Source organism: Megachile rotundata, chromosome 4, assembly GCF_050947335.1.
Source record: "Megachile rotundata isolate GNS110a chromosome 4, iyMegRotu1, whole genome shotgun sequence".
Classification (NCBI taxonomy): Eukaryota; Metazoa; Arthropoda; class Insecta; order Hymenoptera; family Megachilidae; genus Megachile; species Megachile rotundata.
The window spans coordinates 12,048,518-12,072,641 of record NC_134986.1 but is presented as its reverse complement, the minus strand read 5'-3'; the positions used below and the strand labels follow the sequence as shown (position 1 = coordinate 12,072,641).

The following is a 24,124-nucleotide window of genomic DNA, read 5'->3' as shown; positions in this document are numbered from 1 at the left end:
AATTTTAAAAATGGGAAGAAAAATTATTTTTCTGTAGTGAAGGTATAGGAATGAAGGTACTGATATATGTATATGTGAAGACCAAATTGTATGAAGGTCAAATGCAGATATTTGTGGAATAATTCATGGCATGCTTTGATATGAAGCTTTTTATCTTCTTAGCATTAGATGAGTAGAATTAGGGGTCTTAAGTTTGAGAATTTAGTATAAATGATGTTGTATTACTTTTGAGTGACATCGTCAATAAATAAGGTTGCTAGTATTTACGTTTTTAAGTTATGTATGTAATACGTATATAGGTTAGGTATACCTAAATATTTAGCTAGTTTATACGTGTTAAGTTATGTACTTAATTACTGACTCAGAAAAGACTACCTCTCTTATATTTTTAAGAGAATATTCTAAAAATTGTATAATAACAAATTAACCTAACCTAACCAAACCTACTATAACCTAGCCAAACTTAACCTAACCTACCCTATTTTTAAAAGAGTACTACATAATATAAAATAAAACAATACAAAGAATTGTTGTCCCTAATTTTTGTGTAGAACTAAAAGTATTATAAGAGTACTAACCTAACCTAACCCATCCTATTTTTAAGAGGGTATTCTACATAATATGAAATGAAATGCTAGTGTTAAGAATAAATGAAATGAAGTGCTAAGAATTGTCCCCTATTTTCGGGTAGAAGTAGAAGTATCAAAAGAGTGTTAGTTAGTCGTCACGTTTAACAGAAGCTGTGTACACAGAACGATCACGATGACACACAGTGCAGCAACAACTCTTGAGGTCGATTCTCATGGACGTTAGCTGGCCTTATAGCTTCTAACTCGTTATAGCTCGTCGTTCCGACATCTCGTGATAGACACGACGATCAAGCGGGACGAATCGTCTTCGATCAAAGGAAATTCCATCAAGATCACGGACTCCCGTTCGTCGATTAACGACAGGCTTTTAATGAGCGTCGTTTAATGTTTCTGAATGAGAACGAAATAAAACAAGAAACATGCTTCTAAATCTATATCCACATGTCTTATTCACGGGTATTATACTTAAAAATGATTATGAACAAATAATTCGTATATTTGATTATCTTATTCTCTGCCAGTTTCATGAATATCGGTACGTGAAGTAGTTTAACATTTTAGAAGGAAGCGTTTTTAAATTATCTCACAAACTATTGACTTTTGATTACTTTTTATTACAATTTTTTTGTATAGGAGGAATTCATGTAAAAACGATAAGTAATTGTATTTAGTTTATATATGTTCTTCACAGGACTTGTCAAGGTCACTGCATGATCGATGGCTTATATTAGTGTCCATTTTTTGCCAGATTTTTTGTACTGGTTTTTGCGCAGGAATAACTTTTATGCTATATAAAAGTCATAATTATATCAAGTGTATATTTATTCTGTGTCCAAATTTTTTTGGTGGCACGAAAATTTAAAATTTTATAGTCTACAACTTGTGTCATTAATTGAACATGAGTTATCGTTGTGTCGCATATTTAAAATTATAATGTATTCATTTGCTGTAAAGTAAATATTATATTTAATGTGTAAATCTGTTACTAAAAAACATATAATATTTTTACACTAAACAACTGTACTTTCTGATACTCTGTGATTCTTCTCTGAGATATCTTTAAACCATGTCTTGTATAATACAAGTATTGTATTTTTCTGACAATGTACTTTTAATAACATATTTTTATTTACAGCATTGGTCACATATGACACACATGGTCACATATGAACAAGGGTACTTAATCTTTCAATTTCATCTCTTAATTTATTACTGTATATAATTATCTCAACACTAAAAATTCAACAAGAATTCGTTTTCCTTTCCTATTAATAATTTATCTGAATTTGCAGTATTGGTCACATATGACACATGGTCACATATGAACTTGGGTACTTAATCTTTCAATTTCACCTCTTAATCTATCAGCGCATCATTCTCTCAACATAAAGAATTCAACAAAACCCCGTTTACTTCCCCATAAATAATTTAACCAAATTTGCAGCTCCACATATACCACATATGATATAAGAACAAGGGTACTTCCCATTTCATCTTTCTTTTTCTGTGTCTAATTTAATCTGCACCATGACCACCATGTCCATGTCACTTCGACAAAATACCCACAATTAAAAAAACCTCGACTTTTTCGTAAAAGCGTTAACACGATTCCGAAAGAGCGCTGTTAAAAAAGTGACGAAGATGGCTGAACGGACGGAAACGCGTTGGCCGATCAGGATTTTCTCGGTTGGTTTTTCTAGGCAGACGGATGGCGGTGTTAGAGTGTCGATCGATGTGTTCGTACGTGGCAGTGTGGGCAGTGCTACAGTCGTTCGTACCAGCACGTTGTGAGCGGTCGGCCATGGCATACTTACCGATGTCAATCACACCGGCAGGCATGCACTGGACGTACGTGTGTGTGTGTGTGTGCACACACGCGCGAACGAACACACAGAGAGGCGCGCACACACAACGAGAGAAGTCGCTTCTCGCCATCGAATCTCGTAGCCTTTTGGCCTTTAACCCGTGCAATTACCTCGACCATTGATATCGGGTCGCAGCTGCGCCGATGCGACGATCTAGATCTGAACTTGGCGAGCCCCTCTTGCGGAAAAATGATTTCGCCGTCTCTGAACCGTGACCATCGGACCGATCAACGTGCCTCGCGAAAGATCGCGAAGGACGAACAGATCCGCGAGCGCCATCGAGCAAAAATTATCTCAAAATCTATCGCTGAGAAATCGGATATTATTTTATACCTTCGAAACTGTCGATATTGATATTGTTTAACGAGATTAAAGTATACTTCATTCAAAGAAATTCGGAAGCTTCAGGAAGAGGAAATTATATTTTTGAATTTCGGAATTGGAAAAATTTGAGAAGTTTAGGTTTGAAAATCTGGGGTTCTGAAAATTTGAAAATGTAGAAACTTGAGAACCTGCAAATTTGCAAGAAATTTGAGAACCTGGAAATTCAAAAATATAAAAATTAAGGAACTTGAAAATTTGCGAATGAAAAATTTATAAACATGCAAATTTTTTGTAATAGGACAAATGTGAAAATTTTGAAAAATTGCAAAAGTTTACAAATTTTGAAAATATGTGAATTTGGAAACTGAAAGTGTAAGAAATTAAATTTGAGAAATATGAAAAGAATTTTATGAATTTTGCAAATTATTTCTAAATTTGAAAAATTGAATATTTGAAAGTTTGACATTTTTTTAACAACGTAAAAGTTTGTGTGAAGAGATTTGTATGCTTTCTTCAAATTTGTACCTTATCTCTTTCAGGTACTTGGGTTGCAATGTGTTCTCGCGACGTTAAAGCTGTGACTGGTTCTATCTTGTACTTTCTTCTTTATATCCAGTGATTCGCATTCGAATAGGAGATGGTTCGTTGATAGTGGTTGATTACATAGATTGCATGATGGAGGGTCGGTCTTTTTAAGCAAATAGTCATGCGTGAGTTTGCAGTGGCCTGTTAGGAGTCTTTCTAAGGTGATTCTATCTTTCCTGGTCATATTTCTATGGACCTTGGTTAATAAAAATCTTGCACTTCCTCTTTTAGAGGTAGTCCACATTTTAAAAATTTCTAGATACAATCATTCGAAAATGTAAAAGTACGAGAAGTTGAAAATTTGAAAATGTAAAAATACTAGGAGTTGAAAATTTGAAATATTGCAAATGTGAAGATTTCAAAAATTCCAGACATAGAAATAAAAAATTTGAATATTAAAAAATTGGAAGTACTGCAAATATGATTTGAAAATTTCCAGATATAAAAATCAAAAATGTGGAAATTAAAAAATTGGAATTAAAAAAAATTGGAATTAAATATTGCAAACATAAAAGTTTGAAAATCTCCAGATACAAAAATCCAAAATGTGAATATTAAGAAATTTCAAATATTGCAAATATAAAAATTTGTAAATTTCCAAATGTAAAAGTTAAAAATGTGAAAATCAAAAAATTTGAAAAATTGCAAAAGTAAAACTTGCCAGACGTTAAAATCGATAAATAATGGCTTACCCTCCACCTACATTTCCTTAAGGCTTAAGAAACTCGTCAGAGTGCTACTTGACAAGAATCGTAATGGTTTCAATATAGAAATGGAAACGCTATGTCTCAGAGACCTTTTCGTTGTTTTTGTGGAACACTTTCGTAGAACGATGAATCGTCGAACCGGTTACGCAACCGGTGAACCGAGTGTAACAGGTGGTGGGACGGCACGCGACACGAGAAACTGTGTTTTGTTCTCTGGATCAAGAGGATTTTCCCGAATAACGTATTTCTTAAGTGGACCTAAGCTTTTGGGGTGCTTTCGGTTACTACTGCAAGTGTGATATAGGAATGGAATCCACTGAGCTACTAGTTATTTAGGAACTGCTGGAACTACAGGAAGAATATTTCAGAATCGTTAGAGATTCTTACTGAAACACTGTCATATGTATCACCATTAACTATTTTTTAGTTAGGTTAATGTTATTCATTCATTATGGAGTGGATGATTAATAAATGATGGAACTGATGAAATACATTTGTGTTAGATATGTAAGGGTACGTCTCTTTGATTTTTGTATCGACATCTAATGTCTGTAAACATGTTCTGATGAATAGTATGATTTGATGAACGGTATGATCTAACACGAATATTATTGACCAACACCAATGACCAACATTGTGACTCTAACATAAACACAAATTAATTACAATGTTATTGATATGAGGTATGAATATGAGCCTCCTAATAAATAAAACCTAAAAATTTATAATGTTTTCATTAAAACTTGCTAAGGATGATTGATATGAGATATGAAAAACCAAACAACCTCCTAATAAATAAACCTTAAAAATTTATAATATTTTTACTAAAATTTGCTAATATGACTGATATGAGACATAAACTACCAGCTACCCAAATAATAAATAAAACCTAAAAATTTATCTAAACCTTGCTAAAATTGCTTCAGATGAAGATCTCACTACATTTCCAACAGCAATTATCCAACTACAAATAAAACTGTCTTCGAGTTCCGAAGGTCTAACGCAACACATGATGTATGACATAAAAAGCATATTAATGTGGTCTTACTTGCCACATTAATTCTTGTATTATTTGTTCGCAAAGAATGTAACACATGACTAATACACCGTGTGTGACTTTTAACAGTATCACATGATAAAATGCGCAAGCTTTCATTATGGAATTTCTTGGCTACGTTTCAAATTCTGACTATTGTATCTGGGTGACTGTATTTAGGTGTGTAAGATGCTTCATAGAACAGATTGGGATGTCTGACTGCGCGATGTGGTATGTAGAATTTTATTGCGAAGGACGGGACAATTTGTTAGGTTTCTCAATGATTTTTAGGTAACCTGGTTTTCGGAAAAAATTATTGGATTTATAGGTTGTTCTATTGTCTGATTAAATTTGCTGTCTTTGTAGTTGGAAATCACTCAAGGTTTTACTGTAGAAAGATGGGACATTTTGTGCAATAAGGGTAGAAGTGTTGGGACTCACATTGTACTCAGATTGATTCAAATTGTATTCGTTTCAAGACCAGTAATTTTCAAGGACCAGTGAATTGCTGAACTAATAATTACTTATAACCATAATTTCATTTTACCAATTTTGTCTTTCTTTGTATGGAATCCTTTCATCCATATGAAAATAAAAATCATTTTCACAAAAATTATTTATGTTATTTATACAAAATGACTGTACATATTATCAAAGTATATAAATTCTTCAGAGAATCTTTTTTTCACTGATCTCTAATAATACAGGGTATTAAAAAAATGAATTAGTAAAAGAAGAACTAACAGAGCTAGAAGAGAACCAACAGAGCTACAGAAACTCTCAGGCTCGATTTTCTGCAAGGTTTATCACAAGATTAAACACTAAAGAGGAAAACACGATGTCGAGAAGGGGTATTCATCTATAAGAGAGACGTGTTTCTCCCGATAAACAGAAGCTCGGTGTATTGTCGATATCGATATGTGCACGTCGATCTTGGTCGCCGTTCACTTCGCGTAAAGCCTAGTCAACATTGTAGGAAATTTAAATTCCTTTACGCTCGTCGAGACCGTAAGCCGGTTTACCTAGCCGGCATTCCTACGCACAATCTTGCTACACCGTTGTTTAAATGTAAAAGTTCATCATTCGCTTTGTTACGTAACCGAAAAGTGGTACCATTCATTCGTGATCGAGATAATCAATTTGGAGTAAATTGATCAAGAACGGGGAGGGAGTTGCAACTCTACATTAGGACCTGATCCTTTATTATTTGCATGTTTTTACGTTTTCAAGGTTGCAAATTTTTCAGGTTTCAAGATTTTGGATTTGCTAGCTTTTATGGTGGCAAATTTAATTTTCAAGATTTCAAATTTTGTGGCTTTTAATTTTTTGTTTTCAAATTGTTAATGAATTAAATTTTCAAGTTTTCAGTTTAACTCCTGTGTGCTCAAACCTAATAATCAGCCTTCAAATCCCTAAATTTCCTATTTTCTATATTTCCAAATTCCCCAATTCCCCAATTCCCCAATTCCCAAATTCTCTAAATTCCAAACTGTTCAAATTCCTAAATCCCCTAGATCCCAAATTCCCTAAGTCCTCAAATCCCTAGATACCAAAATTCCTAGATCCAAAAATCCCTAGATTCCCAAATCCCAAAATCATCAAATCATCAAATCCCCAATTCCCAAATTTCCAAATTCCTCAATTCCCAAATTCTCTAAATTCCAAACTGCTCAAATCCCCAGATTTGCTAGATCCCAAATTCCCTAGGTCCTCAAATCCCTCTATCCCAAAATTCCAAGATCCCCAAATCCAAAAATCCCAAAATCCCTTGATCCAAAAATCCTTAGACCCCCAAATTCCAAAATTACCAAACCATCAATTCCCAAATTCCAAAATTCCTAAATTCCCAATTTCTCAAATTCAAACTTGACTTCCCTAAACATCCCTTTCCATACCTCAAAGTTTCCAAATACTCCAAAACTATATCATATCCACTACTAAAACCATCTGCTCCCTGAACTTTAACCAAGATCATCTCCAAGTGAAATGGATCGACGATGATCAAGAATCGAATCGCAATAGCGTGACACGCGTGACGTAATGTAACCCTGTTCCATCGAGGACGCGGTTTTCACCAGGTCCGATCTTCCTGTAAGATGGTATCATTTCGTCCAAAAAACCGGTATATAGCCGGCCAGGTGGAGCAGCCCGGCGAGGAGAGAGGGGAGGAAGAAGACGCAGAAGGAGGATTCGATGTCATGTACGATGACGACGTTTCGCCGCAAGGTCCTCCTCGTACTTTTACTTTCATCGAATATATACGGCACGGCCGAGCAAAACAACAGGTCCACTCCGAAATCGAGCGAACGTTGCATCGACAACTTTCATCCACTGCCAGACTTTCGTATTACTTTCTTATCGGTTACCGGCGAAACAACGATTGACGCTCTTTCACTCCGAAGATGCTCTCCCGGACGATCATCGAAAGTGAAATCGCAACGAGAAGAAAAGGTGACGCGAGAGAGTAACGTCGCCTTCTCCGTTCCTTATTTGGTACTCGACTTCTTTCCTTTTTTTCCCAACATTTCGTGCATAATCGCGAGAGCACGCTTATGTAACCACAGGGGTTAATCGACGATTTACGCTGACTCTTCCGCATCGATACGTTTCGCAATTGCTCGTATAACGCCATTTTCATTAGCTTTTTTATTCGAGGAAGACATTCTTGGCGTTTAGGATGTTTATGATACTCACGAGATAGGGTATGATACTCACAGGGGGTAGCATATGATGTTTCTCGAGCAATAAATGACTGAAAACAGAAACTTCATTGCTTTGCATATATTGTCCACATGTGTGAACTGTGGTGATCACATATACAAATTCAGTGTAAGAGGACTTGCTAAATTCTTAAAGGTAATCTTGTGAGAATGCACAGTTACGTTTTTGGACGTAGAATTTAGGGTAGTTAGGTCACTGTTGAGGATTAGGTCTCCTTTTTAACTTATAATGAAACTATCGATGTCGATATCTTCTACATTGATCCAGAAGTGTATATATTAAATTTTCAAATTTTCAAATTTCTACATCTACAAATTTATAAATCACCAAGTCTCCTTATCATAAAACTCCTAAAACCATCCCTAAATTCACAAGTACTAAAATCTTCATTCCCTACTTTCTACATCAACTTCCCAAAATTCAACATCCCAACTTTCCAAATTATCAAATTTCTTTCCATATTCGAAAATGAGAACCTGAACTTTCTACAAGTTCGCGAAATATTTCCCGTCTTCTAGGTAAATTGAAAAATTCAGTACCTAAATAAAAGTTGAGTTCGTAAATTATCGGTTGATTGGTCTCGAGCGCATCCTCGGTTTCCGTTCCCCGTGTTCCTCCAGCCGATACAGGGAACTCGGAGAGAGTGAAAGTTCCGTTGTGTACGCGTGTCGAGTTTTTGGCATTGGGCGTTGGGATTGGAGGGCCTCGGTTGGTATCGAGGTCACTGGTGCCACCACCACCCATCGTGGATCCACGAGTTCGGTGGATCGCGTGGCCCGCACCACTGGCTGCCCCAAAAACTTTAGGCCGTGCGAGCCGTTCACTTCGGCTCCTCTGTGCCCAGGTCTCTTCCGGACACAAGTCTGTCGTTCGCAAGACTATCCACAAGTCTGTACACAAGTCTATCCACAAGTCTATCATCTACAAGTCTATCCACAAGTTTAAAATCTACAAGTCTATCCACAAGTTGTTCACAAGTTTATCGTTCGTGATATCGCGAAAGTGTCTCGCGATGAACCGTGTAGTGATTTTTCACCAGCATCTGACAGTGACCTGGTCGATGTGAACCTCGAAGAATGAATTCAATTCGCGAGAACGATCGGTGCACGAAGCAACGTGTGTTTAATTATAGACCAGCTGATCTATGTCGCGAACCTGTACCCGGTGTCGCATGGACGAACGATTGGTGATCGATTTACGGCCAATCACGGTGTGACGGCGATTTTGGATAATCTGTTCTTCATCTGTGTCATACCATGTGCGCGAAGATGAGTGTTCTGCAAGGTCGTCACATAGGTACGAGTTCTATATTTATACGGTTTGGCATCCGACGTTGGTGCAACATTTTAATTCGATCTGAGGACAAATGATTTGGCTATTTTTTGGGATGAGTGCGAATAGGCCTGGGTGATTTTGATGATCGCTGAGGATAAATTGATTGATCTGGATATTTTTTGGAATGGGTGCAAATAGAGACCTGGGTAATTCTGATGATTACCGAGAACAGATCGTTTGATTTAGCTATTTTGTTGGAATGAGTGAATACAGTGCGACTTGGGTGATTCTGAACACTAAAGACAAATTGTTTGATCTGACTATTTTTTCTTAAACATATTAGTAAGTAGATTGAGACCTAGCTTATTCTGATCATCACTGTCAGGACCAATCTCTTGATATATTTTTTTGGAATAAGTTAACAAATAGATTAAGACCCAAATCATTTCGATGATCACTAATTTTGAAATGATTGTATCTATAAAGTGGAGAGTTTTATGATGTCCATATTCGTCGAAAGGTTTCTGAAGTATAAACGAATGTGGAGACAATTGAGAAGGAAGTGACTAGTTAGGAATAGGTAGAAGAACACAAGGAAATGTATTAAGAGACGCGCGTTCGAATAAGCCAGGGTTCTAGAATGATCGCAGTAAGAAGCTTCTAGTGATGAATATTTAACTTTTGGCTGAAGTGTACATTTTGTCGCGAAAATTAAACGAATGTCGAAGTGGGTGATTAGAGAGATTAAATTCATATTAGACTGTGTCAAACTTCCTATTAGAAAGTTAGATATTTTTAGGCTAGAAATTTGCGAATTTTTAATGGCTACTTAATCAATTAAATTCTGAGATATACAAGTTCAAATTCACGAATTTGCAATTCTACTTTCTAATTCAAGTTTGTGTGTTACTAGATTTCTAGATTCCGAAGTCCCACTTCTTTCATATTTGCAAATTTGCAAATATTAAATTTGGAAGAATTAAGTTTTTAATTTTTTTAGTTTACAAATTTTTATATATTCAACTCTGCAAATTTCAGTTTGTTCAAATTTTGAAATTTTGAGAAGACTAAATTTTTAAATTTATAAATTTTTAATTGTCAGGTTCTTAATTCCCAAATATGCAAATTTACGAGTTCTGCTGTTACCAAATTCATAAATTCTCAGATTCCAAAATAAGCAAATCCTTAAGGCTTCAATCCTTAATTCCTAAATTGTCGTATTCAAATTGCCAAATTTTCTAGTTCCTAATTCACCAAATTCCCAACTCTTAATTCTCAAACTCCCAGATCATCAATCCTCAGTTCCAAAATTGTCACATCCAAATTTGCAAACTTCCCAGTACCCAATCCTCCAAATCCCAAATCCCTAATTTTCCTAATCCTCCAATTCTTAATTCTCAAACCTCTAATCCCCGAATTTCCAAATTTCTCAAATCCCAAATCCTTAAATCTTCAAACCTCAAATCCTAAATTGTCACATCCAAATTTGCAAACTTTTCAGTACCTAATACCTCAATTCCCAAGTCACCAACTCTCTAATCCCTCAAACCTCAAAATCCCAAACTTCCCAAATCTCTAAATCCCCAAATCCCCAAATCCCTAAATTCCCAAATTTCCTACTTGTCAATTCACAACACCCCACTTATTCCAAACCTCCAAACCTCCAAATCTGCAAATACTCAAATCCTCCAACCATAAATAACACACAATGTCACCGAACCTAAACCATTCCCCATGAATGTTTCTTTCTCCAAACGCTATAACCACGAATTCCGAGGAAGTTACATAGAAACGGTTCCCGTGGTGCAACCGGGTGTCAGTTAGCCAGCGTCCTCCAGGTCAATAACACCGCGCGACGCGATTTCACAATTGCACGCTTCGCTAATTGCAAATCACAATTGCGACTCAGCGACGCGACCGCGTGTGGCGGTGGGAATACAACCAGAATTATTATTCCCTTTCCAACTTCAAGGAATCGATTAGAAATCGCGGCGAGGAAACCTCCACTAAAATGTAACCGAAACCGCCGTTTAATCGTAGCCATCTTTGATCTGTGCGTAAAATCAAGTCTGTACACAAAATTTGCTTATGACTCATTTAATTCTTAATCACTTGATTAAAATGAAGCGAATGACATGTGTATAATGTACCTGTATGTGTAATATGTACATTTACATTTTAATACGTTTAAGAAGCCACTTAACCAGCCACTTAAACTATTTTTTATAAAAAAAGTTGCTCAGTTTAACTTATAAAAAATTATATAAATAATCTTTGAAAGTTTCAACCTTCAAATTATATTATCTTTGAAAGACGTTCACAGCTGATTTCAGTAAACTTGAATATAACAAAAAAATGTTAAATGTGAAGAAATAGACAAAAGGTCTTCACAGAAAAATTTAAAACAATTTCCATTTCAATATAAACAGCTAAAATTTTATCTAAAAATTCCTGAGAGAGTTCGCTGTAAAATAATAAAAATACAAAAATATCAAAAAGTATGTATACATTTAAAATTGAAGTAAAATTGTCTACAATGGTTTGAAACCCCGAGTTAAGGGTTAAACGCGGAAGATATAAATAATCGTTTGTCCAGCCGATTATTAACTATGAATCATAGCGAATTGCGCAAACAGAAATCTGAAACCATGGGGTTTCTTGGTCGCTTCGCAACAAGACGGGACTTTTGCTCCAGATTGCAACAGTTTCGAGGCTCTATCGGCAACTTCGTTTGCACCGTGTGTCGTAACGAAGCGAAGTTCGCGAGCGTTGCTCGAGCAACATCGAGCTAGCGAGATTTTTCGTAGAACGCGAACGAGAATGTTTCTACGGGCTTCCTGCTGTTTCGTCACGCGGCCAAAGCGTGTTGCAACCGTCAGAAACAGCTATGCGCTGATCCGTCGAAATTCTCTGCATTCGTATCGCGGAATGCTTGACCAAGTACAACTTCTGTTATTATGTCAATTAGTAGCCTTGGAAAAACTGGGATATATTTCTGGAGAATTGAGTAGGGTTTTAAATCTTTGCTGACTTGTGCTTGATTTATGGGTTTTGCTGAGGAATCTTTGGGAGTGGTATGACAATGGAGAGCGAAAAGTGCAAGCATTTACAATTTGCAAATGTAGTATATTTTTAACTTATTATTTTAGGAGTTGGTACGCTTTGGTATTTTTCGAGGGTGAAATTAGGGGAAATTCTAAACACTGGTGGGTTCATGTTGCAGAATCACATAGTGCACAATTAGTCGTTTGACGGTCTCATAATTTTCAAATTTCCATGTTTTCAATTTTGCAAATCCTCAAATTTCCATATCTCCAAATTTTCAAATTCCTAAATTATCCGACTCCTAGATCCAAAAATTCCCAAATTTCTAAATTTTTTAGGTTCCCTAAATTCTACAGTTTCTTCAAATTTTCCAAATTTTCTAAAACTCATCGAATTCACTAAAATTCCTCTCATTCATCACTTCCTTCATTTCTAAATTTCCCAACTTCAAATGTCCCCAAATTCTTCAAATTCTTCAAGTACCTAAATACCCAAATCCTAACATTCTAAATCCTCAAATTCCCCAACTTCTTAAATTTCCCTAAATTCCCCAAATTCTCCAAATTTTCTAAGTTCTCTAAATATCCTATATTCCCTATATTCTCCAAATTCACCAAATTCTCTAAATTCCCTAAATTCTCAAAATTCTCTAAATTCTCTAAATTCTCAAAATTCTCTAAATTCCCCCAATTTCCCAAATTCACCAAATTCTCTAAATTCCTTAAATTCTCTAAATTCACCAAATTCACCAAATTCACCAAATTCACCAAATTCACCAAATTCTCCAAATTCTCTAAATTCCCTAAATTCTCCTAATTCCTTAAATTCCCCGAATTCTCCAAATTTCCCAAATTTGGGAAAAATCGATTCGAATCACAATAATCGAATAAAATCCATACGATTCAAAAGTGCTCCATTTCAATTCGAAATGGAATACGTTTAAATATCATAAATACGTCCTAAACAGATAAAGTCCAAATGAAAAGCGGTATTAGTACATATGTTAGGTGTGGGTATTGCGACGATACTGAAAATAAACGATAAGAGGGATCGACGAAGCGAATTTCGATGTTTCCACGCTGCTCGTCGACTTATGACACAACACGGCACAGCTTGCCGTAGGAAAAGTAAGGTAAGGCCAGTGGTATAATAGAAACTTTCACTGCAGAGGTTCAACGTACCGAGCTCTGACTCTCACTGGCCGTTCTCACTGCTTACCCGACTCACGACCATCCAACAGACACCATTCCTGTCCCTCTGTTTCCCTCTTCCTTCTCCTTTCTCCCTCGAAAAACGCGTAAGAAAAGTTCACGGAGAGAAGGGGGATATTTATAACATCGCTGCTAACCGCCGGTGAAATTTCTCGATAGCTGCGTGGGTAACGCAACCCTTCTTTCGCTCTGATTCTACCCGTAACAGAACGATGCTAACTGGTGGTCGGATTTTTATTTGGATTTTTTAATAGGGCTGATATGTTTGTGGTGACTTCTGAAATTTTCTGATTTTTTAGTTCATTTTTGGTATGCGAATTATGGTATTTATACGCTGTATTATATTTGGCATTGTGTATTTTTAGGTTTTGTAGTTTTTGATTTGTCATATTTCCTAAGTCTCACATCCCTAGCTTATGGTATTTTCAAATTCTAAATTAGTCAATTTCTCATATTTCCAAATTGTCAAATTTTTAATTTCTCACATCTACAAATTCTCCTAATGATCAAATCTCCATAATTCCCAAATTTCGAAACTTTTAAATTCTTAAATGTCATATTTGCAAAATCCCAAATTTTCAAGCCCCAACTTCTCAATTTACCAAATACACAATTCCCAATATTCAAAAATCCCCAAATTCTCAAAGTACAGAAGTCCTCAAATTCCCAAATCCCTGAAGTAAAAAATTTCCAAATTCCCAAACCCAAAAATCCCCAAATTCCCAAGTTCCAAAATTCCAAAATTCCCAAACCCAAAAATCCCCAAATTCACAAGTTCCAAAATTTCCAAATCCTCAAGTTCTAAAATTCCCAAATCCCCAAATTCTCAACTTCCCAAATCCCCAAATCTCCAAATCCTGAAATCCCAAAATCCCTAAATCCCCAAATCCAAAAATTCCCAAATCCCCAAATCCCCAAATCCCCAAATCCCCAAATCCCCAAATCCCCAAATCCCTAAACCCCCAAATTTCTAAAATTAGCGAGTGTCTTCTTACAAGAAACACATACAGAAGCTTGCAAGTCTTGTTAGCAAAATATTCAATCACGAAACGGGAAATGTTCCTTAAAGACGATAACAGTGATAAGAGTCTTTTACGACAGCAACGTGAGAAGTGATTCATTCCCAAATTAGTATTCCCACGTGGTGTACCGTTACACGAAATATATCGTCCCTTCCGATAAGTCGACTGATTTCGAAGGTGGTTGAAAACCAGGTTGCACATCCGCGAGGACTCGCTCCGATAAGCGACATATCGCTTTTTCAAATAACGGTACTACTCGAGCTGCGATAATGGAGGCTAGCTCAATTTTTCACGTCTTCAATTTCTACTATAAAAGAAATATTTTCTTGTTTTTATACAATTATAACAGTATGAGGAAACAAGACGGCAACTAACTTCTTTCTTCATGTTTTATAGTCTTATTTTCTTTTTCAAATTTTTATTTTGTTAAATTCACAAATACATAAATGTTGAAATAGAAGTAGGTTCTCAATTATGAAGTTTTAACGTAGAAGAACTTTTCTGAAATTCTTGCATTTTCAAGTTTTAGGATTACTGTACTCTAAAATTGTCAAGGAGAAAATTTTCGAATCAATAGATTTACAAATTTCTAAGTTTCCAAATTCCACATTCCCAAATTCCTAAATTTTCAAATCCCTATGTTCCCAAATCCTAAATTCCCTATTTTCCCAAATTTCTATTATCCAAAATACGTAAATTCCCAACTCCTAAATTCCTAATTCCAAAATTCCCAACTCCTAAATTCCCAACTCCTAAATTCCCAACTCCTAAATTCTCAACTCCTCAAATTCTCAACTCCTCAAATCCCCAACTCCTAAATTCTCAACTCCTCAAATTCCCAACTCCTCAAATCCCTTACTCCTAAATTCCCAACTCTAAAATTCCCAAATCCTAAATTCCCAACTCTTAAATTCCCAAATCCTAAATTTCCAACTCCTAAATTCCCAAATCCCTAAATTCCCAAATCCCTAAATTCCCAAATCCCTAAATTCCCAAATCCCTAAATCACCAAATCCCTAAATCCCCAAATCCCCAAATCCCCAAATCCCAAACTTCCAAAATTCCCCTCCCCATCCAATAATCAACAAAGTAAATATGTTCAACATCCCAGTTTCACAGCCCGAAGATACGATCGACTCGACTTGAATTTTGCATGGCGCATATCGGACCATCGCTAATTAATCTCGGCTATTTCCTGGTTGCTCGAGTCAACATTATTTTATCCGCGACTCATTACCATTGTCAAGAATTCGTTTCCTTGTTGCAAGAACCAATCGCGAGGCAGGGTACTTGAACCGGAGTTAACCGAGGACAGAAAAAGGAAGAGAGGCTCCGGCTAGGAGAAACAGACAGTTAGAGTCAGACAGTAGAGTGGGGAGTTGTAGATCTAGGATGTCATGGCGTGGGAGAGTCACTTTCACCATCGTCGGCCCCTATACCGGTAAAATCTACCGTGCTACATAAAATTACGCTCTGTGCCACTAGATTCGCGATGATGGTACCAACTTGACCGAAAATATGTCACCCACAGAAATTACGAGATTTTCTATTCTTACATTACTGTAAAGAACTTGCTCGAATTTATACTTACATTTTTTTGTACAAAATTTTATAGTATACTTGGACATACATTATGTGATAAACATTTAGGTATACAATAAAAATTTGTAGTAATTAAAAAAGATATTCAATAAAAATTTGTATACTTCAACGTACATAATAATTTAAGATTAAAAATAACATAACGAAATACATAATTGGTGACATAGTTAATAACTAATATTAACTATGTTTCAACCCTTCGTTGCAATGTGTTGCTATTATAAAATAAACTATGCAATTCTCTTTATAAATAAACATTCTACTACAACTAAAATTATCAGAAAAATTCTTAATTATTTTTAATTAAATTTCATCTTTCATACATTATGACAAACATTTTAACAATTTTTTTTTAAAAATACATTACAACCATTTCTTAAAAAAAAAAAATGAATATAAATAAACCTAAAAAGATATTATGTACTATCTCTTCAGAAATGATACCCTTTCAAAAAATTGAAAAAATGCAACGAAAGATATAACGAATGATCTGTTGATTTCACTTGAGAATGTTAAATCGAATATCGAAGTTGATAATCAATGCTTCAGGTTCGCTTACCGAGCGATGAATTATGCAACGTGCTTCCTGTCGCGATGATTATCATGGCGGCGATGATCTGAAAATAAATGTACGAAAATAATTATACGATTGCACGGTACGTGAACAAATATTGGTTGATGAGGCGAAAAGAGGTGGTAGCCGATTGCCCGGAGCGCCGATCGATCAGGCAACATTTTTACTTTCTTCGTTATGTAAAACAAAATCTCTAACCTTTCGTTTGGTTACATAAACACCGGACTCGATGGTACTAAACATTGCAGGCATGAACAATTTTCGTGTACGCTCGTGCACGGGAAAGTATTTTTCTACGAATATCTTGTGATTATGTTAGAGTTGCCATTCGTGTTGCTTCTATTATTATAGTATCGATTTTTAGTGTTATACAATCGATACTATGTGTTAGGATTTATTAAATTTGTTAGGACAGATTCAATTATTTTTGGGGATACTGAGGTTTAGAAAATTAATTTGTTTAATAAATTTTGTTTGAAGAATACTCGGAAGATGATTTTTAATAATTTTAATAATTTTACTAGTTCTCCAAATCCCTCGATCCCCAAATCAAACACAATATATCAAACACCAATATCGCCATATTATCAACAGATACTCCAAGCTCCTAAATATGAAGAATGAACGTAACTAAACATGAGATTTTTGCAAGATAAAACTAAGAAACACCGTTGCATCAGCTTAACCAAATCCGCAACAAAAGTTGCTAGCGTTTCGAAAGCGTAGATCCGAAAGCAGCTGAACAAATTGAGCGGTGAATCTCGTAGATCCCGAATGAGCGTCGAGAACACGCCTAAAACGCGATAATAACGCGTTACACAACTTTCCAATTATCGAGCAGCGGTCGCGACGCTGAATTAGAAACCGCGTAGCCAGGCGAACGTGCAACGGGACGATGGCAGGGGAAAAAGTGATATCTGAAAAGCCTGTGAACCCTCTTCGTTCTCGCGACAGCGTCGCGTTTAATGAAGCAAATACCACGGAGAGTATCAGGGTAAAGCTTGAACCTCGAAAAAGCTTGGCCGAGATATAGCGGCTTGCGTGGCTTTGAGCCCGGCACAGAAGAACGCTCACGAGCGCGATTGCACACACGTGTACACACATGTACGTATAGGTGTGTATACATAGAGCAAGATCGCCGGCGGCCTCTCAAGAAGAGACCGTAGGTTAGTGCATTGGCTGCACTTTCCGTCTCGGTGTGTGCATGTGCACGCCGCAGTGGCGGCAGCTCTCGGTTGTATGCATGCATTGGTTACGCAAGAATAGTAACGTGTGTGAGACTGCTGACCCACATACGTCAGGGAGCAAGGACCCCGCTGCACCACGTATATACCCGCTCAGTGCCGACTCGAGTGCGAGCTTGCATGTGTGAGACCGTGTGCGAGTATTTGCCCGCGCAAGCGCGTGTGACAGCTCGGTCGTGGATGCGCCTTGTACCTGTGTTGGTGCACGTAGCCGCCATCTGGCGTTGCACGCGATTACCGTGCACACACTCGCCCACGTGGTTGTGAAGAACGATTAAGCGCCGTTCGCAACGGCACAAGCGCCCTCCTTTTCTCGAAGGTTCTCTGCACTTTCATTGGCGTATCTCGATAGGGTACCTGTACCGCTAGTTCACACTTTTCTTTTCGTTTCACTTAACACTCTCGGATTACTGTAATTTTCGTTAGGCCGTTATTCCTTGCCGATGGGTTCTCATCTTTGTATTCTCTTCTAGCTGATTTTTACATTTTTGGGATTTATTTTGAAACGGTTATTAGACACCCTGGGCAGGAATTATTAAAATTTGCAAATTTTTAAATTTGAACAAGTCAAACTTTCAAATTTCAAAATTCTTCATTTTTTAAATTTTCAAGCTCTTCGATTTGCCAATTTACCAATATAATTGCTGGAAATTAATGTACCGTAATCAAACGCGTAGTAATCTAACCCACGGCAATATAACGTGAGGCAATAGAATCTATAGCAATACCTATGGTAAACGTGTAGCAATAAAACTCGTAGCCATTCAACATGCACCTACAGAACACACATCACTCTATCACGTAACCATACGAAAAATTGCAATATAACGCGAGGTTATTGAACACATAGCAATACTTATAATAAACGTGTATAAACGAAATCCGAAGCAATTTAACATATATGTACAGAATACATATCACTCTATCACTTAACCATACAAGAAATTGCAATATAACGCGAGGTTAAAAAACATATAGCAATACCTATAACAAACGTGTAGAAATAAACTTCGCAGCAATTTAACATGTATCTACAGAACACATATCACTCTACCATCTAACCAAAGAAATTGCAATATAACGCGAGGCAATAGAACGTAGCAATACAGTAAACAGCAATAAAGCTCGTAGCAATATATGTTGCTGCAGAGCAAGTTTAATCGCACAGCTATTCAAGGGATTGCAATATAACGCGCGGTATTGTAAAAGTAGTGTACTTTAGAGTAGAATGTTAGCGACGCCAATGTGTACTTGACCGGCTATCGGAGCCCAGGGCGACGAACGTTTCGCCCTGCGATGTTTTCGATCGCGGCCAAGGGGCTCGGTTTCTTCAGGTTCCCGGAGTGGTTGCTGCTAGTCGCTATTTTCTTTCGAGAGGTCGACGAGCACGCGGCTCCAGCCGCTACGCGTTCAAGTGGCTTCGCGGTTATCGAGAATGGCCCGGTGCGGTGTAATTCTTGCGATCGAGTGGGACGTTGCAAGGTGGAAGGCGTGTTTCGATAAATATAGGGTGGACGGAGGGTGAGGATCGATAGTTTGCGTTAAATTGCTGCGCTATTTAACGCCGACGGTATTCTATCTAGGCGAGAACCAGATTAGCTGCACTTGCACGCCTTCCACTCTCATCTACACGTGTTTCGTCCTAATCGAATTACTTTTCGTCTCGTTTTTCCAAATTTTCATTTGCTTCATAATTTCGTACGACTTTCTATATAATTCATTTTATTGTCACTACAATGAACTGTGAGGATTTAATCCTTTAATCTCCTCTCATATTTTATCACAAAACTCGATAACTTTTATTTTTTATGTTTGCATTGTGCGATCTTACACTTGCCTTTAATTCAGCGATAAATTACATGCAATATTAAATTGTTCTCCCATGAGTCCCCATTTATTATTCTCCCATTTATAATAGGCAAATTAGTAGACAAAATTAGAAAGAATAGGTTAATACGTGGTCACCGGTGGAGACGAAGCTTTAGAGTCCAAAGTTGTAGATCGTCCCAGTGAACGTAGTTGGCGTGTTCGAAAGGGGAAACAGAAGAGAGAAGAAAGTGGTTATAGCACGAACCGTGTGTAAGCAGGAACATAAGAGAAATCATTTAACGTGTAGAGCCGCGGATAAGAGAAATCGTTGGAATTAAGAGCACTCGACGTGACAGAGAAAGTTCCCCCACGATTTTACGAGCCGCGAATATTTACTTAAACTTCGGAACAGGAAGCTTGACTTGGTTATAAATCGGCAGTCACGACTGACCGGTATGTGAACGGTTCTTTAAATTGAAACTTGCACAAAGTTGCAAATCAAACGTATCATGCTAATTGCAGCCTTGCATACGTGTTTTGAATTGCTGTTTTTCTTTTCTTTTCAATGACATAAGCACAGATACATACAATAATAATTGACATAGATACATAAGATAGTGACAAATTATGATAAAACATACGTAAGATAGTGATAAAACAGCAATAAGTTACAATTATTCAAGGTCTGTTTAGTAAGCGTAACATTGTTGCGTACCTAGGAATTTTTGGTTATGAATCATCAAATTCAAAGTTTTTAAGTTATTAAAGTCTCTAGTCTTTTATGGTACTACTACTCTTAGTCAATATGCACTTAAATATCTAGATTCCTAAATCCCTAGATCTCTGAATTCGTGGATCCCTAAATCCGTAGATTTCTATATTCCGATATCTCCATGTTCTGATTTTCTCAGATCTTAATATTTTTACTTCCCGATATCTTACGAGTTGAATATCCCTAGATCCCAGTATTCATTGCCCCAAATATCCCTGAATCCCTAGGTCCTGGTATCCATCATCCCGAATATCCCTAGGTCCCGGTATCCATCGTCCGAGTATCCCTAGATCCCAGTATCCATCATCCCGAATATCCCTACGTCCTAGTATCCATCGTCCCGAATATCCCTACGTCCTAGTATCCATCGTCCCGAGTACCCCTAGATCCCAGTATCCATCGTCCCGAATATCCCTGAACCCCAGTATCCATCGTCCCGAGTATCCCTAGATCCCAGTATCCATCGTTCCGAATATCCCTAGATCCCAGTATCCATCATCCCGAATATCCCTACGTCCTAGTATCCATCGTCCCGAATATCCCTACGTCCTAGTATCCATCGTCCCGAGTATCCCTAGATCCCAGTATCCATCATCCCGAATATCCCTACGTCCTAGTATCCATTGTCCCGAGTATCCCTAGATCCCAATATCCATCGTTCCGAATATCCCTAGATCCCAGTTTCCATCGTCCCGAATTACTCTAGATCTCAGATTGTAATATACAAAAATCCCTAGATCCCCAAACCCCTAATATCAAAATTTCTAAATCCTCAGATCTCTATGTTCAAAAAATTCTAAACTCTAAATTTGCCATATCCAAAAATCCTCAAACTCCTAAGTCCTTATATAAATTCCTAGATCTCTAACTCCTTATATTCCAAACTCCCTGAATCCCTAAATCCTTATACCCTCATATCCCAATCTCCCTATCCAAATCCTTAATATCCACCAAAATGAATAAAATGAAGAACTACGATTTCAATATACTAAAAAGTTAAAAAATTGATGTCGAGTTACGACGCGACATATTCTTTTTAATTTTGCAACATTGTACTAACGTCCCTCCATTTAACGGTCGAGCGACAGTCAAGGTGTTAACACAATGTAACGTCGATTATACAACGATGGTATGTTCGCGTAACGGTGAACATAGTTGCATGCGAGCGATCGCATACAATTGGCCTGCATTGTTCACGGCATGTTCGCCGTTTATTGAAACGGCTCATGGCGTGTGTCATGGACCGTTGCAGCAGTAACGGCTTGTAAAACCGTTGTTGATGTTGCTACGTTATTAATTACTGCGAACCAAGAGTCAGCAATCGGTCGCGATCTGTCATTATCAGAAGTACCGGGCAGACATTATTTAACTGACTGACCCGGTGTGGCAATCGTCGCGTTCCCGTTCCTAAGACTCATCTGAAGACGATTTTGTGAACTGGGTCCATTGAACGACGTCCTTAATTATTCCATTAGAGTGCACCGTTTGTTCAGCTTTCAGAGCGATTCTATAAAGTTCTTCGTTACGATTGTTTAACTACTTTTGATTCCTCAGAAGGGCGGAAAATTATGGCTATCAGTTTGTGGATCACGTTGGATCGAGAATAATGACTCTCAAAAATTTATAGTTTATAGTTCTGTCATTTTTATTGCAGTATTTATTTTGCTGTTTTTGGGTTCTATATTTTTCGATTCACTTATTGGATTATGAAAGTGAATTTAGGTTTGTGAATTCTTAAATTTCTGTATTTCCAAATTGTCAAGTTTCTAGGTTTCTATGTCTCTATATTGTAGATACATTCATCTCTCCACATTTGTAGATTTCTATATTTTCCAAGTTCGAAGGTTTCAAGTCAAAAACTCTCAAGTTTTTAAACTTCAAACGCTTCCAATGATATTCTGAAATCCTCAAAGTTTACAACTCTTCAAATTCCGAAGTCCCCATGTTCCTACACTTCTAATGTCCCAAGTTCTCACATTATCAAGTTCCCAAAGTTTCCAATTTCTGAAGTTCCAAATTTGCAAAACTACCAACTGAACTACCATTCTCAAATAAAAACCCTCTCTTAACATATCTACCAATCCAATTTTTTTGCACTAAATCTTTCCACAATTGTTACATTTATTATTTGTTCCAAGTACATCGTAAACGTATTTCCAATTAAATGCACAAATTTTTAATATCAAAAGTGACTTATGAAGTCTATCATTCATGAAGTTTATCACTTATAAAGTATAACTGGTATACCTCGTAAAGGTCCTGTACCACCATATGTGAACGTCCCGGTAGTCAAAGCGTTACCAGATTTGCCCCAGGGAAGTCAGATGCAGCATTGATCGTACATCGTAATAAAGATTCCAAGATTTGCTCTCGCTATAAAATCGCAGGGTTTCTCGCGTTGCACCGTTGAAAAACACTGCCATGAAACGATCCAATTGTATGCTATTGGCTAAAGAGGGGTTAATGGCGAACTATGCGTTCGCCGTAATCGCGAACGCGTGCGTCCAATACACGTATGTACTTTCACATTCAGTCCATTCTCTTTGCGATAGCCGATATTTTCAACGAAACCGAATGACTAACAATGTTTTCAGAAGCTTCCTCAAATAAGAATTAACTTGGATGTCATATAGCATCAGTAAGATTTGACAAGAGTATATCACATTTGATAAACGTTGGTTAATAACAAGGTTATTAATTTTTAGACTCTTCTTGCGAGGTATATTAATACGGTCAAGGTGAGTGGACTGTGATTAAATGAATATCGGTACCTGACATATCAGTGTCGAGAATAATTTCCATGTATCTTGACATTTCAAGACGTGTCACATATCACTAATGACATGTCGTTTGTAGTACAATGCGAGGAATTTATAAAAATAATATAAAAATCTGACTCTAAGAATTTCTAATAGTCTTCTAAGAATAGTCTGATCTTTTAGATTTTAAATTAAGTTTGCTCTTTTTAGTATCTGTACCAAACAATGATATATGTATGGATCCAAATACTCTTGCAGAGATAACATAACATGTGATGATATCACATATGGAAACCTAACATGGCGATGCTCTATGTGGAGACCTAACATATGATGATACCACCAGCAAAGACCTAACATATGACAATGCCACATGTGAAAACTTAACATGTGACGATACCACATGTGACGATATCATATGTGCAGACTTAACATGTGATGATACCACCAGCAAAGACCTAACATATGACAATGCCACATGTGAAAACTTAACATGTGACGATACCACATGTGACAATACCATATGTGGAGACTTAACATGTGATGATACCACCAGCAAAGACCTAACATATGACAATGCCACATGTGAAAACTTAACATGTGACGATACCACATGTGACAATACCATATGTGGAGACTTAACATGTGATGATACCACCAACAAAGATTTAATATACAATAATATCATATGTAACGACTTAACATGTGACGGTACCACATGTGACAGTACCACATGTGAGGACTTAACATGTGATAATACCACCAGCAAAGATCTAACATATGACGACACCCCATATAAAGACTTAACATACGATAATACCATGCTACCATAGAGTTGAGAACACTTACTTAACATTTGTTGCACGACAAATTAATTTGAATAAATAAATCTTATAGCATATAATAACATATCAGAGACTAACACAGCAGAGACTAGTTACAAATGAGAGTCACTGTATATGTTAAGACATTCTAAAATTTCT

General features: G+C 36.8%; 1 protein-coding gene and 1 long non-coding RNA gene across 11 annotated transcripts in view; one reads left to right on the top strand and one right to left on the bottom strand.

The window, feature by feature from the left end:
• The window catches only part of LOC143264387 (uncharacterized), a 143,929-nt gene extending 127,332 nt beyond the window's left edge, over positions 1 to 16,597 (bottom strand). Inside the window, exon 1 of the long non-coding RNA XR_013038106.1 lies at positions 16,543 to 16,597. This is a non-coding gene — a long non-coding RNA (uncharacterized LOC143264387). The remainder of the gene's footprint in view (positions 1 to 16,542) is intronic.
• Hr4 (nuclear hormone receptor 4) overlaps positions 1 to 24,124 on the top strand; it is a 213,062-nt gene that overhangs the window by 160,402 nt on the left and 28,536 nt on the right. The gene's annotated exons all lie outside the window — the stretch shown is intronic.